General features: G+C 30.3%; 1 non-coding gene and 17 pseudogenes across 1 annotated transcript; all 18 read left to right on the forward strand.

The window, feature by feature from the left end:
• Positions 1 to 11,872: 11,872 nt before the first annotated feature.
• Positions 11,873 to 11,991, forward strand: LOC149700347 (5S ribosomal RNA; annotated as a pseudogene).
• A 137-nt stretch (positions 11,992 to 12,128) lies between these two features.
• LOC149700348 (5S ribosomal RNA) lies at positions 12,129 to 12,231 on the forward strand (annotated as a pseudogene).
• Positions 12,232 to 12,352: 121 nt separating this feature from the next.
• LOC149700349 (5S ribosomal RNA) lies at positions 12,353 to 12,455 on the forward strand (annotated as a pseudogene).
• Positions 12,456 to 12,577: 122 nt separating this feature from the next.
• LOC149700350 (5S ribosomal RNA) lies at positions 12,578 to 12,680 on the forward strand (annotated as a pseudogene).
• Positions 12,681 to 12,801: 121 nt separating this feature from the next.
• Positions 12,802 to 12,904, forward strand: LOC149700351 (5S ribosomal RNA; annotated as a pseudogene).
• Positions 12,905 to 13,026: 122 nt separating this feature from the next.
• LOC149700352 (5S ribosomal RNA) lies at positions 13,027 to 13,129 on the forward strand (annotated as a pseudogene).
• A 122-nt stretch (positions 13,130 to 13,251) lies between these two features.
• Positions 13,252 to 13,370, forward strand: LOC149700353 (5S ribosomal RNA; annotated as a pseudogene).
• Positions 13,371 to 13,508: 138 nt separating this feature from the next.
• Positions 13,509 to 13,611, forward strand: LOC149700354 (5S ribosomal RNA; annotated as a pseudogene).
• Positions 13,612 to 13,733: 122 nt separating this feature from the next.
• Positions 13,734 to 13,852, forward strand: LOC149700355 (5S ribosomal RNA; annotated as a pseudogene).
• A 133-nt stretch (positions 13,853 to 13,985) lies between these two features.
• LOC149700356 (5S ribosomal RNA) lies at positions 13,986 to 14,104 on the forward strand (annotated as a pseudogene).
• A 135-nt stretch (positions 14,105 to 14,239) lies between these two features.
• Positions 14,240 to 14,342, forward strand: LOC149700357 (5S ribosomal RNA; annotated as a pseudogene).
• Positions 14,343 to 14,464: 122 nt separating this feature from the next.
• On the forward strand, positions 14,465 to 14,583 carry LOC149700358 (5S ribosomal RNA; annotated as a pseudogene).
• Positions 14,584 to 14,940: 357 nt separating this feature from the next.
• On the forward strand, positions 14,941 to 15,059 carry LOC149700359 (5S ribosomal RNA; annotated as a pseudogene).
• A 133-nt stretch (positions 15,060 to 15,192) lies between these two features.
• Positions 15,193 to 15,311, forward strand: LOC149700360 (5S ribosomal RNA; annotated as a pseudogene).
• Positions 15,312 to 15,672: 361 nt separating this feature from the next.
• Positions 15,673 to 15,791, forward strand: LOC149700361 (5S ribosomal RNA). The gene has a single exon (XR_016382203.1). It is a non-coding gene; the product is annotated as a 5S ribosomal RNA (ribosomal RNA).
• Positions 15,792 to 16,408: 617 nt separating this feature from the next.
• LOC149700362 (5S ribosomal RNA) lies at positions 16,409 to 16,527 on the forward strand (annotated as a pseudogene).
• A 136-nt stretch (positions 16,528 to 16,663) lies between these two features.
• LOC149700363 (5S ribosomal RNA) lies at positions 16,664 to 16,782 on the forward strand (annotated as a pseudogene).
• Positions 16,783 to 17,141: 359 nt separating this feature from the next.
• Positions 17,142 to 17,260, forward strand: LOC149700364 (5S ribosomal RNA; annotated as a pseudogene).
• The last annotated feature ends 47 nt before the right edge of the window (positions 17,261 to 17,307 follow it).

The following is a 17,307-nucleotide window of genomic DNA, read 5'->3' on the forward strand; positions in this document are numbered from 1 at the left end:
TATTTATTGATCAATCGAGATGAAATCACTTTTAATGAGTATTTTATAAGTATTTAAGCTAAATTCGGTCAAAAATTTGTCCAGAAAAAAATGCATTCAAAAATGTAAGGAAAAAATCGCATGTTTTTTTTCTTCAAGATACAAAATCCGTGACAACGATTTCTTATTGAATATTGAATTTTAACAGTTTTTTGAATGAATATCGTTACATTTGCATGAATTAAAGCAAAAAGTACAAAAATAATGGTTTCATTGGTTATATTAGAAAATAGTAAAGAAAGACTCAAAATATGCTTTTCTGGTCGAGAAACGTCGATTTTGAAAATGGTACTAATAATCGAGGTACATTTTTATTTATTGATCAATCGAGATGAAATCACTTTTAATGAGTATTATATAAGTATTTAAGCTGAATTCGGTCAAAAATTTGTCCAGAAAAAAATGCATTCAAAAGTGTACCGAAAAAATCGTTTGATTTTTTTTTCAAGATAAAAAATCCATGACGACGCTTTCTTATTGAAAATTGAATTTTAACAGTTTTTTGAATGAATATCGTTATATTTGCTTGAATTAAAGCAAAAAGTACAAATATAATGGTTTCAGTGGTTATATTTGAAAATAGTGAAGAAAGACTCAAAATATGCTTCTCTGGCGGTGAAACGTCGATTTTGGAAATAATATTAAAAATCGAGGTACATTTTTATTTATTGATCAATCGAGATGAAGTCACTTTTAATGAGTATTTTATAGGTAATTAAGCTGAATTCGGTCAAAAATTTGTCCAGAAAAAAATGCATTCAAAAATGTACCGAAAAAATCGCATGTTTTTTTTCTTCAAGATACAAAATCCGTGACAACGATTTCTTATTGAATATTGAATTTTAACAGTTTTTTGAATGAATATCGTTACATTTGCATGAATTAAAGCAAAAAGTACAAAAATAATGGTTTCATTGGTTATATTAGAAAATAGTAAAGAAAGACTCAAAATATGCTTCTCTGGCCGAGAAACGTCGATTTTGAAAATGGTACTAATAATCGAGGTACATTTTTATTTATTGATCAATCGAGATGAAGTCACTTTTAATGAGTATTTTATAGATAATTAAGCTGAATTCGGTCAAAAATTTGTCCAGAAAAAAATGCAATCAAAAGTGTACCGAAAAAATCGCATGTTTTTTTCTTCAAGATGCAAAATCCGTGACAGCGATTTTTTACTGAAAATTGAATTTTAACAGTTTTTTGAATGAAATTGTTATATTTGCTTGAATTAAAGCAAAAAGGACAAAAATAATGGTTTCAGTGATTATATTTGAAAATAGTGAAAAAAAACTCAAAATGTGCTTTTCTGGTCGAGAAACGTCGATTTTGAAAATGGTAATAATAATCGAGGTACATTTTTATTTATTGATCAATCGAGATGAAATCACTTTTAATTAGTATTTTATAAGTATTTAAGCTAAATTCGGTCAAAAATTTGTCCAGAAAAAAATGCATTCAAAAGTGTACCGAAAAATTTCGTATGATTTTTTTTTCAATATAAAAAATCCATGACGACGCTTTCTTATTGAAAATTGAATTTTAACAGTTTTTTGAATGAATATCGTTATATTTGCTTGAATTAAAGCAAAAAGTACAAATATAATGGTTTCAGTGGTTTTATTTGAAAATAGTAAAGAAAGACTCAAAATATGCTTCTCTGGCCGAGAAACATCGATTTTGGAAATAATATTAAAAATCGAGGTACATTTTTATTTATTGATCAATCGAGATGAAGTCACTTTAAATGAGTATTTTATAGATAATTAAGCTAAATTCGGTCAAAAATTTGTCCAGAAAAAAATGCATTCAAAAATGTACCGAAAAAATCGTATGATTTTTTTTTTCAAGATAAAAAATCCATGACGACGCTTTCTTATTGAAAATTGAATTTTAACAGTTTTTTGAATGAATTTCGTTATATTTGCTTGAATTAAAGCAAAAAGTACAAATATAATGGTTTCAGTGGTTATATTTGAAAATAGTAAAGAAAGACTCAAAATATGCTTCTCTGGCCGAGAAACATCGATTTTGAAAATGGTATTAATAATCGAGGTACATTTTTATTTATTGATCAATCGAGATGATGTCACTTTTAATGAGTATTTTATAGGTAATTAAGCTGAATTCGGTCAAAAATTTGTCCAGAAAAAAATGCAATCAAAAGTGTACCGAAAAAATCGCATGTTTTTTTTCTTCAAGATGTAAAATCCGTGACAGCGATTTTTTACTGAAAATTGAATTTTAACAGTTTTTTGAATGAATATTGTTATATTTGCTTGAATTAAAGCAAAAAGTACAAAAATAATGGTTTCAGTGATTATATTTGAAAATAGTGAAAAAAAACTCAAAATGTGCTTTTCTGGTCGAGAAACGTCGATTTTGAAAATGGTACTAATAATCGAGGTACATTTTTATTTATTGATCAATCGAGATGAAATCACTTTTAATGAGTATTTTATAAGTATTTAAGCTAAATTCGGTCAAAAATTTGTCCAGAAAAAAATGCATTCAAAAATGTAAGGAAAAAATCGCATGTTTTTTTTCTTCAAGATACAAAATCCGTGACAACGATTTCTTATTGAATATTGAATTTTAACAGTTTTTTGAATGAATATCGTTACATTTGCATGAATTAAAGCAAAAAGTACAAAAATAATGGTTTCATTGGTTATATTAGAAAATAGTAAAGAAAGACTCAAAATATGCTTCTCTGGCCGAGAAACGTCGATTTTGAAAATGGTACTAATAATCGAGGTACATTTTTATTTATTGATCAATCGAGATGAAGTCACTTTTAATGAGTATTTTATAGGTAATTAAGCTGAATTCGGTCAAAAATTTGTCCAGAAAAAAATGCAATCAAAAGTGTACCGAAAAAATCGCATGTTTTTTTCTTCAAGATGCAAAATCCGTGACAGCGATTTTTTACTGAAAATTGAATTTTAACAGTTTTTTGAATGAATATTGTTATATTTGATTGAATTAAAGCAAAAAGTACAAAAATAATGGTTTCAGTGATTATATTTGAAAATAGTGAAAAAAACTCAAAATGTGCTTTTCTGGTCGAGAAACGTCGATTTTGAAAATGGTACTAATAATCGAGGTACATTTTTATTTATTGATCAATCGAGATGAAATCACTTTTAATGAGTATTATATAAGTATTTAAGCTGAATTCGGTCAAAAATTTGTCCAGAAAAAAATGCATTCAAAAGTGTACCGAAAAAATCGTTTGATTTTTTTTTTCAAGATAAAAAATCCATGACGACGCTTTCTTATTGAAAATTGAATTTTAACAGTTTTTTGAATGAATATCGTTATATTTGCTTGAATTAAAGCAAAAAGTACAAATATAATGGTTTCAGTGGTTTTATTTGAAAATAGTAAAGAAAGACTCAAAATATGCTTCTCTGGCCGAGAAACATCGATTTTGGAAATAATATTAAAAATCGAGGTACATTTTTATTTATTGATCAATCGAGATGAAGTCACTTTAAATGAGTATTTTATAGGTAATTAAGCTAAATTCGGTCAAAAATTTGTCCAGAAAAAAATGCATTCAAAAATGTACCGAAAAAATCGCATGTTTTTTTTCTTCAAGATACAAAATCCATGACAACGATTTCTTATTGAATATTGAATTTTAACAGTTTTTTGAATGAATATCGTTACATTTGCATGAATTAAAGCAAAAAGTACAAATATAATGGTTTCAGTGGTTATATTTGAAAATAGTGAAGAAATACTCAAAATATGCTTCTCTGGCCGTGAAACGTCGATTTTGAAAATGGTATTAATAATCGAGGTACATTTTTATTTATTGATCAATCGAGATGATGTCACTTTTAATGAGTATTTTATAGGTAATTAAGCTGAATTCGGTCAAAAATTTGTCCAGAAAAAAATGCAATCAAAAGTGTACCGAAAAAATCGCATGTTTTTTTTCTTCAAGATGTAAAATCCGTGACAGCGATTTTTTACTGAAAATTGAATTTTAACAGTTTTTTGAATGAAAATTGTTATATTTGCTTGAATTAAAGCAAAAAGTACAAAAATAATGGTTTCAGTGATTATATTTGAAAATAGTGAAAAAAAACTCAAAATGTGCTTTTCTGGTCGAGAAACGTCGATTTTGAAAATGGTACTAATAATCGAGGTACATTTTTATTTATTGATCAATCGAGATGAAATCACTTTTAATGAGTATTTTATAAGTATTTAAGCTAAATTCGGTCAAAAATTTGTCCAGAAAAAAATGCATTCAAAAATGTAAGGAAAAAATCGCATGTTTTTTTTCTTCAAGATACAAAATCCGTGACAACGATTTCTTATTGAATATTGAATTTTAACAGTTTTTTGAATGAATATCGTTACATTTGCATGAATTAAAGCAAAAAGTACAAAAATAATGGTTTCATTGGTTATATTAGAAAATAGTAAAGAAAGACTCAAAATATGCTTTTCTGGTCGAGAAACGTCGATTTTGAAAATGGTACTAATAATCGAGGTACATTTTTATTTATTGATCAATCGAGATGAAATCACTTTTAATGAGTATTATATAAGTATTTAAGCTGAATTCGGTCAAAAATTTGTCCAGAAAAAAATGCATTCAAAAGTGTACCGAAAAAATCGTTTGATTTTTTTTTCAAGATAAAAAATCCATGACGACGCTTTCTTATTGAAAATTGAATTTTAACAGTTTTTTGAATGAATATCGTTATATTTGCTTGAATTAAAGCAAAAAGTACAAATATAATGGTTTCAGTGGTTATATTTGAAAATAGTGAAGAAAGACTCAAAATATGCTTCTCTGGCGGTGAAACGTCGATTTTGGAAATAATATTAAAAATCGAGGTACATTTTTATTTATTGATCAATCGAGATGAAGTCACTTTTAATGAGTATTTTATAGGTAATTAAGCTGAATTCGGTCAAAAATTTGTCCAGAAAAAAATGCATTCAAAAATGTACCGAAAAAATCGCATGTTTTTTTTCTTCAAGATACAAAATCCGTGACAACGATTTCTTATTGAATATTGAATTTTAACAGTTTTTTGAATGAATATCGTTACATTTGCATGAATTAAAGCAAAAAGTACAAAAATAATGGTTTCATTGGTTATATTAGAAAATAGTAAAGAAAGACTCAAAATATGCTTCTCTGGCCGAGAAACATCGATTTTGAAAATGGTATTAATAATCGAGGTACATTTTTATTTATTGATCAATCGAGATGATGTCACTTTTAATGAGTATTTTATAGGTAATTAAGCTGAATTCGGTCAAAAATTTGTCCAGAAAAAAATGCAATCAAAAGTGTACCGAAAAAATCGCATGTTTTTTTTCTTCAAGATGTAAAATCCGTGACAGCGATTTTTTACTGAAAATTGAATTTTAACAGTTTTTTGAATGAATATTGTTATATTTGCTTGAATTAAAGCAAAAAGTACAAAAATAATGGTTTCAGTGATTATATTTGAAAATAGTGAAAAAAAACTCAAAATGTGCTTTTCTGGTCGAGAAACGTCGATTTTGAAAATGGTACTAATAATCGAGGTACATTTTTATTTATTGATCAATCGAGATGAAATCACTTTTAATGAGTATTTTATAAGTATTTAAGCTAAATTCGGTCAAAAATTTGTCCAGAAAAAAATGCATTCAAAAATGTAAGGAAAAAATCGCATGTTTTTTTTCTTCAAGATACAAAATCCGTGACAACGATTTCTTATTGAATATTGAATTTTAACAGTTTTTTGAATGAATATCGTTACATTTGCATGAATTAAAGCAAAAAGTACAAAAATAATGGTTTCATTGGTTATATTAGAAAATAGTAAAGAAAGACTCAAAATATGCTTCTCTGGCCGAGAAACGTCGATTTTGAAAATGGTACTAATAATCGAGGTACATTTTTATTTATTGATCAATCGAGATGAAGTCACTTTTAATGAGTATTTTATAGGTAATTAAGCTGAATTCGGTCAAAAATTTGTCCAGAAAAAAATGCAATCAAAAGTGTACCGAAAAAATCGCATGTTTTTTTTCTTTAAGATGCAAAATCCGTGACAGCGATTTTTTACTGAAAATTGAATTTTAACAGTTTTTTGAATGAAATTGTTATATTTGCTTGAATTAAAGCAAAAAGAACAAAAATAATGGTTTCAGTGATTATATTTGAAAATAGTGAAAAAAAACTCAAAATGTGCTTTTCTGGTCGAGAAACGTCGATTTTGAAAATGGTACTAATAATCGAGGTACATTTTTATTTATTGATCAATCGAGATGAAATCACTTTTAATGAGTATTTTATAAGTATTTAAGCTAAATTCGGTCAAAAATTTGTCCAGAAAAAAATGCATTCAAAAATGTAAGGAAAAAATCGCATGTTTTTTTTCTTCAAGATACAAAATCCGTGACAACGATTTCTTATTGAATATTGAATTTTAACAGTTTTTTGAATGAAATTGTTATATTTGCTTGAATTAAAGCAAAAAGAACAAAAATAATGGTTTCAGTGATTATATTTGAAAATAGTGAAAAAAAACTCAAAATGTGCTTTTCTGGTCGAGAAACGTCGATTTTGAAAATGGTAATAATAATCGAGGTACATTTTTATTTATTGATCAATCGAGATGAAATCACTTTTAATGAGTATTTTATAAGTATTTAAGCTAAATTCGGTCAAAAATTTGTCCAGAAAAAAATGCATTCAAAAATGTAAGGAAAAAATCGCATGTTTTTTTTCTTCAAGATACAAAATCTGTGACAACGATTTCTTATTGAATATTGAATTTTATCAGTTTTTTGAATGAATATCGTTACATTTGCATGAATTAAAGCAAAAAGTACAAATATAATGGTTTCAGTGGTTATATTTGAAAATAGTGAAGAAATACTCAAAATATGCTTCTCTGGCCTGAAACGTCGATTTTGGAAATAATATTAAAAATCGAGGTACATTTTTATTTATTGATCAATCGAGATGAAGTCACTTTTAATGAGTATTTTATAGGTAATTAAGCTAAATTCGGTCAAAAATTTGTCCAGAAAAAAATGCATTCAAAAATGTACCGAAAAAATCGTATGATTTTTTTTTCAAGATAAAAAATCCATGACGACGCTTTCTTATTGAAAATTGAATTTTAACAGTTTTTTGAATGAATTTCGTTATATTTGCTTGAATTAAAGCAAAAAGTACAAATATAATGGTTTCAGTGGTTATATTTGAAAATAGTAAAGAAAGACTCAAAATATGCTTCTCTGGCCGAGAAACATCGATTTTGAAAATGGTATTAATAATCGAGGTACATTTTTATTTATTGATCAATCGAGATGATGTCACTTTTAATGAGTATTTTATAGGTAATTTAGCTGAATTCGGCCAAAAATTTGTCCAGAAAAAAATGCAATCAAAAGTGTACCGAAAAAATCGCATGTTTTTTTTCTTCAAGATGTAAAATCCGTGACAGCGATTTTTTACTGAAAATTGAATTTTAACAGTTTTTTGAAGGAATATTGTTATATTTGCTTGAATTAAAGCAAAAAGTACAAATATAATGGTTTCAGTGATTATATTTGAAAATAGTGAAAAAAAACTCAAAATGTGCTTTTCTGGTCGAGAAACGTCGATTTTGAAAATGGTACTAATAATGGAGGTACATTTTTATTTATTGATCAATCGAGATGAAATCACTTTTAATGAGTATTTTATAAGTATTTAAGCTAAATTCGGTCAAAAATTTGTCCAGAAAAAAATGCATTCAAAAATGTAAGGAAAAAATCGCATGTTTTTTTTCTTCAAGATACAAAATCCGTGACAACGATTTCTTATTGAATATTGAATTTTAACAGTTTTTTGAATGAAATTGTTATATTTGCTTGAATTAAAGCAAAAAGAACAAAAATAATGGTTTCAGTGATTATATTTGAAAATAGTGAAAAAAAACTCAAAATGTGCTTTTCTGGTCGAGAAACGTCGATTTTGAAAATGGTAATAATAATCGAGGTACATTTTTATTTATTGATCAATCGAGATGAAATCACTTTTAATGAGTATTTTATAAGTATTTAAGCTAAATTCGGTCAAAAATTTGTCCAGAAAAAAATGCATTCAAAAATGTAAGGAAAAAATCGCATGTTTTTTTTCTTCAAGATACAAAATCTGTGACAACGATTTCTTATTGAATATTGAATTTTATCAGTTTTTTGAATGAATATCGTTACATTTGCATGAATTAAAGCAAAAAGTACAAATATAATGGTTTCAGTGGTTATATTTGAAAATAGTGAAGAAATACTCAAAATATGCTTCTCTGGCCGTGAAACGTCGATTTTGGAAATAATATTAAAAATCGAGGTACATTTTTATTTATTGATCAATCGAGATGAAGTCACTTTTAATGAGTATTTTATAGGTAATTAAGCTAAATTCGGTCAAAAATTTGTCCAGAAAAAAATGCATTCAAAAATGTACCGAAAAAATCGTATGATTTTTTTTTTCAAGATAAAAAATCCATGACGACGCTTTCTTATTGAAAATTGAATTTTAACAGTTTTTTGAATGAATTTCGTTATATTTGCTTGAATTAAAGCAAAAAGTACAAATATAATGGTTTCAGTGGTTATATTTGAAAATAGTAAAGAAAGACTCAAAATATGCTTCTCTGGCCGAGAAACATCGATTTTGAAAATGGTATTAATAATCGAGGTACATTTTTATTTATTGATCAATCGAGATGATGTCACTTTTAATGAGTATTTTATAGGTAATTAAGCTGAATTCGGCCAAAAATTTGTCCAGAAAAAAATGCAATCAAAAGTGTACCGAAAAAATCGCATGTTTTTTTTCTTCAAGATGTAAAATCCGTGACAGCGATTTTTTACTGAAAATTGAATTTTAACAGTTTTTTGAATGAATATTGTTATATTTGCTTGAATTAAAGCAAAAAGTACAAAAATAATGGTTTCAGTGATTATATTTGAAAATAGTGAAAAAAAACTCAAAATGTGCTTTTCTGGTCGAGAAACGTCGATTTTGAAAATGGTACTAATAATCGAGGTACATTTTTATTTATTGATCAATCGAGATGAAATCACTTTTAATGAGTATTTTATAAGTATTTAAGCTAAATTCGGTCAAAAATTTGTCCAGAAAAAAATGCATTCAAAAGTGTACCGAAAAAATCGTTTGATTTTTTTTTCAAGATAAAAAATCCATGACGACGCTTTCTTATTGAAAATTGAATTTTAACAGTTTTTTGAATGAATATCGTTATATTTGCTTGAATTAAAGCAAAAAGTACAAATATAATGGTTTCAGTGGTTATATTTGAAAATAGTGAAGAAAGACTCAAAATATGCTTCTCTGGCGGTGAAACGTCGATTTTGGAAATAATATTAAAAATCGAGGTACATTTTTATTTATTGATCAATCGAGATGAAGTCACTTTTAATGAGTATTTTATAGGTAATTAAGCTGAATTCGGTCAAAAATTTGTCCAGAAAAAAATGCATTCAAAAATGTACCGAAAAAATCGCATGTTTTTTTTCTTCAAGATACAAAATCCGTGACAACGATTTCTTATTGAATATTGAATTTTAACAGTTTTTTGAATGAATATCGTTACATTTGCATGAATTAAAGCAAAAAGTACAAAAATAATGGTTTCATTGGTTATATTAGAAAATAGTAAAGAAAGACTCAAAATATGCTTCTCTGGCCGAGAAACGTCGATTTTGAAAATGGTACTAATAATCGAGGTACATTTTTATTTATTGATCAATCGAGATGAAGTCACTTTTAATGAGTATTTTATAGATAATTAAGCTGAATTCGGTCAAAAATTTGTCCAGAAAAAAATGCATTCAAAAGTGTACCGAAAAAATCGCATGATTTTTTTTTCAAGATAAAAAATCCATGACGACGCTTTCTTATTGAAAATTGAATTTGAACAGTTTTTTGAATGAATATCGTTACATTTGCTTGAATTAAAGCAAAAAGTACAAAAATAATGGTTTCATTGGTTATATTTGAAAAAAAAGAAAAAAACTCAAAATGTGCTTTTCTGGTCGAGAAACGTCGATTTTGAAAATGGTATTAATAATCGAGGTACATTTTTATTTATTGAAAAATCGAGATGAAATCACTTTTAATGAGTATTTTATAAGTATTTAAGCTAAATTCGGTCAAAAATTTGTCCAGAAAAAAATGCATTCAAAAGTGTACCGAAAAAATCGCATGTTTTTTTTCTTCAAGATACAAAATCCGTGACAGCGATTTTTTACTCAAAATTGAATTTTAACAGTTTTTTGAATGAATATTGTTATATTTGCTTGAATTAAAGCTAAAAGTACAAAAATAATGGTTTCAGTGATTATATTTGAAAATAGTGAAAAAAAACTCAAAATGTGCTTTTCTGGCGGTGAAACGTCGATTTTGGAAATGTTATTAAAAATCGAGGTACATTTTTATTTATTGATCAATCGAGATGAAGTCACTTTTAATGAGTATTTTATAGGTAATTAAGCTAAATTCGGTCAAAAATTTGTCCAGAAAAAAATGCATTCAAAAGTGTACCGAAAAAATCGCATGTTTTTTTTCTTCAAGATACAAAATCCGTGACAGCGATTTTTTACTGAAAATTGAATTTTAACAGTTTTTTGAATGAATATCGTTACATTTGCATGAATTAAAGCAAAACGTACAAAAATAATGGTTTCATTGGTTATATTTGAAAATAGTGAAAAAAAAACTCAAAATGTGCTTTTCTGGTCGAGAAACGTCGATTTTGAAAATGGTACTAATAATCGAGGTACATTTTTATTTATTGATCAATCGAGATGAAGTCACTTTTAATGAGTATTTTATAAGTATTTAAGCTAAATTCAGTCAAAAATTTGCCAGAAAAAAATGCATTCAAAAGTGTACCGAAAAAATCGTATGATTTTTTTTTCAAGATAAAAAATCCATGACGACGCTTTCTTATTGAAAATTGAATTTTAACAGTTTTTTGAATAAATATCGTTATATTTGCTTGAATTAAAGCAAAAAGTACAAATATAATGGTTTCAGTGGTTATATTTGAAAATAGTGAAGAAATACTCAAAATATGCTTCTCTGGCCGTGAAACGTCGATTTTGGAAATAATATTAAAAATCGAGGTACATTTTTATTTATTGATCAATCGAGATGAAGTCACTTTTAATGAGTATTTTATAGATAATTAAGCTGAATTCGGTCAAAAATTTGTCCAGAAAAAAATGCAATCAAAAGTGTACCGAAAAAATCGCATGTTTTTTTTCTTCAAGATGCAAAATCCGTGACAACGATTTCTTATTGAAAATTGAATTTTAACAGTTTTTTGAATGAATATTGTTATATTTGCTTGAAGTAAAGCAAAAAGTACAAAAACTATGGTTTCAGAGGTTATATTTGAAAATAGTGAAAAAAATTCTCAAAATGTGCTTCTCTGGTCGAGAAACGTCGATTTTGAAAATGTTATTAAAAATCGAGGTACATTTTTATTTATTGATCAATCAAAATGAAATCACTTTTAATGAGTATTTTATAGGTAATTAAGCTGAATTCGATAAACAATTTGTCCAGAAAAAAATGCATTAAAAAGTGTACCGAAAAAATCGCATGTTTTTTTCTTCAAGATAAAAAATCCATGACAACGCTTTCTTAGTGAAAATTGAATTTTAACAGTTTTTTGAATGAATATCGTTAAATTTGCTTGAATTAAAAAAGCAAACATATCTTCTTTTTGTTATTGTTTTATATAGATGAAGGTTAATTAAATTCAAATTATTAACTAGCACTCTCGGCAACGGCCATATCACGCTGAATACACCGTTTCTCGTCCGATCACCGAAGTTAAGCAGCGTCGAGCGCAGTCAGTACTTCGGAGGGAGACCACTTAGGAACACTGCGTGCCGTTAGCTTTTTCACTTTTTATTTGTCTTTTAAATTCCAATAGATAAGAAAAAAGCAAAGATATTTTCTTTTTGTTATTGTTTTAAAAAGCTGAAGGTTAATTTGTCTCACTTAAATTAAATTCGAATTATTAACTAGCGCTCTCGGCAACGGCCATTTCACGCTGAGAACACCGGTTCTCGTCCGATCACCGAAGTTAAGCAGCGTCGAGCGCAGCCAGTACTTGGGAACACTGCGTGCCGTTGGCTTTTTCCTTTTTGTTTCCTCTTTTAAATTCCACCAGATATGAAAAAACCAAACATATCTTTTTTTGTTATTGTTTTATAAATATGAAGGTTAATTAAATTCAAATTATTAACTAGCACTCTCGGCAACGGCCAAATCACGCTGAAAACACCGGTTCTCGTCCGATCACCGAAGTTAAGCAGCGTCGAGCGCAGTCAGTAATTGGGAACACTGCGTGCCGTTGGCTTTTTCCTTTTTGTTTCCTCTTTTAAATTCCACCAGATATGAAAAAACCAAACATATAATCTTTTTGTTATTGTTTTATAAATATGAAGGTTAAGTAAATTCGAATTATTAACTAGCACTCTCGGCAACGGCCATATCACGCTGAAAACACCGGTTCTCGTCCGATCACCGAAGTTAAGCAGCGTCGAGCGCAGCCAGTACTTGGGAACACTGCGTGCCGTTGGCTTTTTCCTTTTTGTTTCCTCTTTTAAATTCCACCAGATATGAAAAAACCAAACATTTCTTTTTTTGTTATTGTTTTATAAATATGAAGGTTAATTAAATTCAAATTATTAACTAGCACTCTCGGCAACGGCCAAATCACGCTGAAAACACCGGTTCTCGTCCGATCACCGAAGTTAAGCAGCGTCGAGCGCAGTCAGTACTTGGGAACACTGCGTGCCGTTGGCTTTTTCCTTTTTGTTTCCTCTTTTAAATTCCACCAGATATGAAAAAACCAAACATATAATCTTTTTGTTATTGTTTTATAAATATGAAGGTTAAGTAAATTCGAATTATTAACTAGCACTCTCGGCAACGGCCATATCACGCTGAAAACACCGGTTCTCGTCCGATCACCGAAGTTAAGCTGCGTCGAGCGCAGTCAGTACTTGGGATCACTGCGTGCCGTTGGCTTTTTCCTTTTTGTTTCCTCTTATAAATTCCACCAGATATGAAAAAAGCAAACATATCTTCTTTTTGTTATTGTTTTATAAAGATGAAGGTTAATTAAATTCAAATTATTAACTAGCACTCTCGGCAACGGCCATATCACGCTGAATAGACCGTTTCTCGTCCGATCACCGAAGTTCAGCAGCGTCGAGCGCAGTCAGTACTAGGGAGGGAGACAACTTAAGAACACTGCGTGCCGTTAGCTTTTTCACTTTTTTTTTGGTCTTTTAAATTCCAATAGATATGAAAAAAGCAAAGACATTTTCTTTTTGCTATTGTTTTAAAAAGATGAAGGTTAATTTGTCTCGCTTAATTTAAATTCGAATTATTAACTAGCACTCTCGGCAACGGCCATATCACGCTGAAAACACCGGTTCTCGTCCGATCACCGAAGTTAAGCAGCGTCGAACGCATACAGTACTTGGGAATACTGCGTGCCGTTGGCTTTTTCACTTTTGTTTCCTCTTTTAAATTCCACCAGATATGAAAAAAGCAAATATATCTTCTTTTTGTTATTGATTTATAAAGATGAAGGTTGATTAAATTCAAACTATTAACTAGCACTCTCGGCAACGGCCATATCACACTGAATACACCGTTTCTCGTCCGATCACCGAAGTTCAGCAGCGTCGAGCGCAGTCGGTACTTGGGAGGGAGACCACTTAGGAACACTGCGTGCCGTTAGCTTTTTCACTTTTTTTTGTCTTTTAAATTCCAATAGATATGAAAAAAGCAAAGATATTTTCTTTTTGTTATTGTTTTAAAAAGATGGTTAATTTGTCTCACTTATATTAAATTCGAATTATTAACTAGCACTCTCGGCAACGGCCATTTCACGCTGAGAACACCGGTTCTCGTCCGATCACCGAAGTTAAGCAGCGTCGAGCGCAGTCAGTATTTGGGAGGGAGACCACTTAGGAACACTGCGTGTCGTTGGCTTTTTCACTTTTTTTGTCTTTTAAATTCCAATAGATATGCAAAAAGCAAAGATATTTTCTTTTTGTTATTGTTTTAAAAAGATGAAGGTTAATTTGTCTCGCTTAATTTAAATTCGAATTATTAACTAGCACTCTCGGCAACGGCCATATCACGCTGAAAACACCAGTTCTCGTCCGATCACCGAAGTTAAGCAGCGTCGAACGCATACAGTACTTGGGAATACTGCGTGCCGTTGGCTTTTTCACTTTTGTTTCCTCTTTTAAATTCCACCAGATATGAAAAAAGCAAATATATCTTCTTTTTGTTATTGTTTTATAAAGATGAAGGTTGATTAAATTCAAATTATTAACTAGCACTCTCGGCAACGGCCATATCACGCTGAATACACCGGTTCTCGTCCGATCACCGAAGTTCAGCAGCGTCGAGCGCAGTCAGTACTTGGGAGGGAGACCACTTAGGAACACTGCGTGCCGTTAACTTTTTCACTTTTTTTGTCTTTTAAATTCCAATAGATATGAAAAAAGCAAAGATATTTTCTTTTTGTTGTTGTTTTAAAAAGATGGTTAATTTGTCTCACTTATATTAAATTCGAATTATTAACTAGCACTCTCGACAACGGCCAAATCACGCTGAAGACAACGGTTCTCGTCCGATCACCGAAGTTAAGCAGCGTCGAGCGCAGTCAGTACTTGGGAACACTGCGTGCCGTTGGATTTTTCCTTTTTGTTTCATCTTTTAAATTCCACCAGATATGAAAAAACCAAACATATCTTCTTTTTGTTATTGTTTTATAAAGATGAAGGTTAATTAAATTAAAATTATTAACTAGCACTCTCGGCAACGGCCATATCACGCTGAATACACCGTTTCTCGTCCGATCACTGAAGTTCAGCAGCGTCGAGCGCAGTCAGTACTTGGGAAGGAGACCACTTAGGAACACTGCGTGCCGTTAGCTTTTTCACTTTTTTTTGTCTTTTAAATTCCAATAGATATGAAAAAAGCAAAGATATTTTCTTTTTGTTATTGTTTTATAAAGATGGTTAATTTGTCTCACTTATATTAAATTCGAATTATTAACTAGCACTCTCGGCAACGGCCATTTCACGCCGAGAACACCGGTTCTCGTCCGATCACCGAAGTTAAGCAGCGTCGAGCGCAGTCAGTATTTGGGAGGGAGACCACTTAGAAACACTGCGTGCCGTTGGCTTTTTCATTTTTTTTCCTCTTTTAAATTCCAATAGATACGAAAAAAGCAAACATATTTTCTTTTGGTTATTGTTTTAAAAAGATGAAGGTTAATTTGTCTCACTTAATTTAAATTCGAATTATTAACTAGCACTCTCGGCAACGGCCATATCACGCTGAAAACACCGGTTCTAGTCCGATCACCGAAGTTAAGCAGCGTCGAGCGCAGTCAGTACTTAGAAACACTGCGTGAAGTTGGCTTTTTCACTTTTATTTCCTCTTTTAAATTCCACCAGATATGAAAAAAGCAAACATATCTTCTTTTTGTTAATGTTTTAAAAAGATGAAGGTTAATTAAATTCAAATTATTAACTAGCACTCTCGGCAACGGCCGTATCACGCTGAAAACACCGGTTCTCGTCCGATCACCGAAGTTAAGCAGCGTCGAGCGCAGTCAGTACTTGGGAGGGAGACCACTTAGGAACACTGCGTGCCGTTGGCTTTTTCATTTTTTTTCCTCTTTTAAATTCCAATAGATATGAAAAAAGGAAACATATTTTCTTTTTGATATTGTTTTAAAAAGATGAAGGTTAATTTGTCTCACTTAATTTAAATTCGAATTATTAACTAGCACTCTCGGCAACGGCCATATCACGCTGAAAACACCGGTTCTCGTCCGATCACCGAATTTAAGCAGCGTCGAACGCATACAGTACTTGGGAATACTGCGTGCCGTTGGCTTTTTCACTTTTGTTTCCTCTTTTAAATTCCACCAGATATGAAAAAAGCAAATATATCTTCTTTTTGTTATTGTTTTATAAAGATGAAGGTTAATTAAATTCAAATTATTAACTAGCACTCTCGTCAACGGCCATATCACGCTGAAAACACCGTTTCTCGTCCGGTCACCGAAGTTAAGCAGCATCGAGCGCTGTCAGTTTTTGGGAGGGAGACCACTTAGGAACACTGTGTGCCCTTGGCTTTTTCACTTTTTTTTCCTCTTTTAAATTCCAATAGATATGAAAAGAGCAAACATATTTTCTTTTTGTTATTGTTTTAAAAAGATGAAGGTTAATTTGTCTCACTTAATTTAAATTCGAATTATTAACTAGTACTCTCGGCAAGGGCCATATCACGCTTAGAACACCGGTTCTCGTCCGATCATCGAAGTTAAGCAGCGTCGAGCGCAGTCAGTACTTGGGAGGGAGACCACTTAGGAACACTGCGTGCCGTTAGCTTTTTCACTTTTTTTCCTCTTTTAAATTCCAATAGATATGAAAAAAGCAAACATATTTTCTTTTTGATATTGTTTTAAAAAGATGAAGGTTAATTTGTCTCACTTAATTTAAATTCGAATTATTAACTAGCACTCTCGGCAACGGCCATATCACGCTGAATACACCGTTTCTCGTCCGATCACCGAAGTTCAGCAGCGTCGAGCGCAGTCAGTACTTGAGAGGGAGACCACTTAAGAACACTGCGTGCCGTTAGCTTTTTCACTTTTTTTTTGGTCTTTTAAATTCCAATAGATATGAAAAAAGCAAAGATATTTTCTTTTTGTTATTGTTTTAAAAAGATGGTTAATTTGTCTCACTTAAATTAAATTCGAATTATTAACTAGCACTCTTGGCAACGGCCATTTCACGCGGAGAACACCGGTTCTCGTCCGATCACCGAAGTTAAGCAGCGTCGAGCGCAGTCAGTATTTGGGAATACTGCGTGCCGTTGGCTTTTTCACTTTTTTTCCTCTTTTAAATTCCAATAGATATGAAAAAAGCAAACATATTTTATTTTTGTTATTGTTTTAAAAAGATGAAGGTTAATTAAATTCAAATTATTAACTAGCACTCTCGTCAACGGCCATATCACGCTGAAAACACCGGTTCTCGTCCGATCACCGAAGTTAAGCAGCGTCGAGCGCTGTCAGTTTTTGGGAGGGAGACCACTTAGGAACACTGTGTGCCGTTGGCTTTTTCACTTTTTTTTTCCTCTTTTAAATTCCAATAGATATGAAAAGA

This window comes from Phalangium opilio, unplaced genomic scaffold, assembly GCF_054372755.1.
Source record: "Phalangium opilio isolate 3A_F unplaced genomic scaffold, DU_Popi_V2 ptg000019l_1, whole genome shotgun sequence".
NCBI lineage: Eukaryota > Metazoa > Arthropoda > Arachnida > Opiliones > Phalangiidae > Phalangium > Phalangium opilio.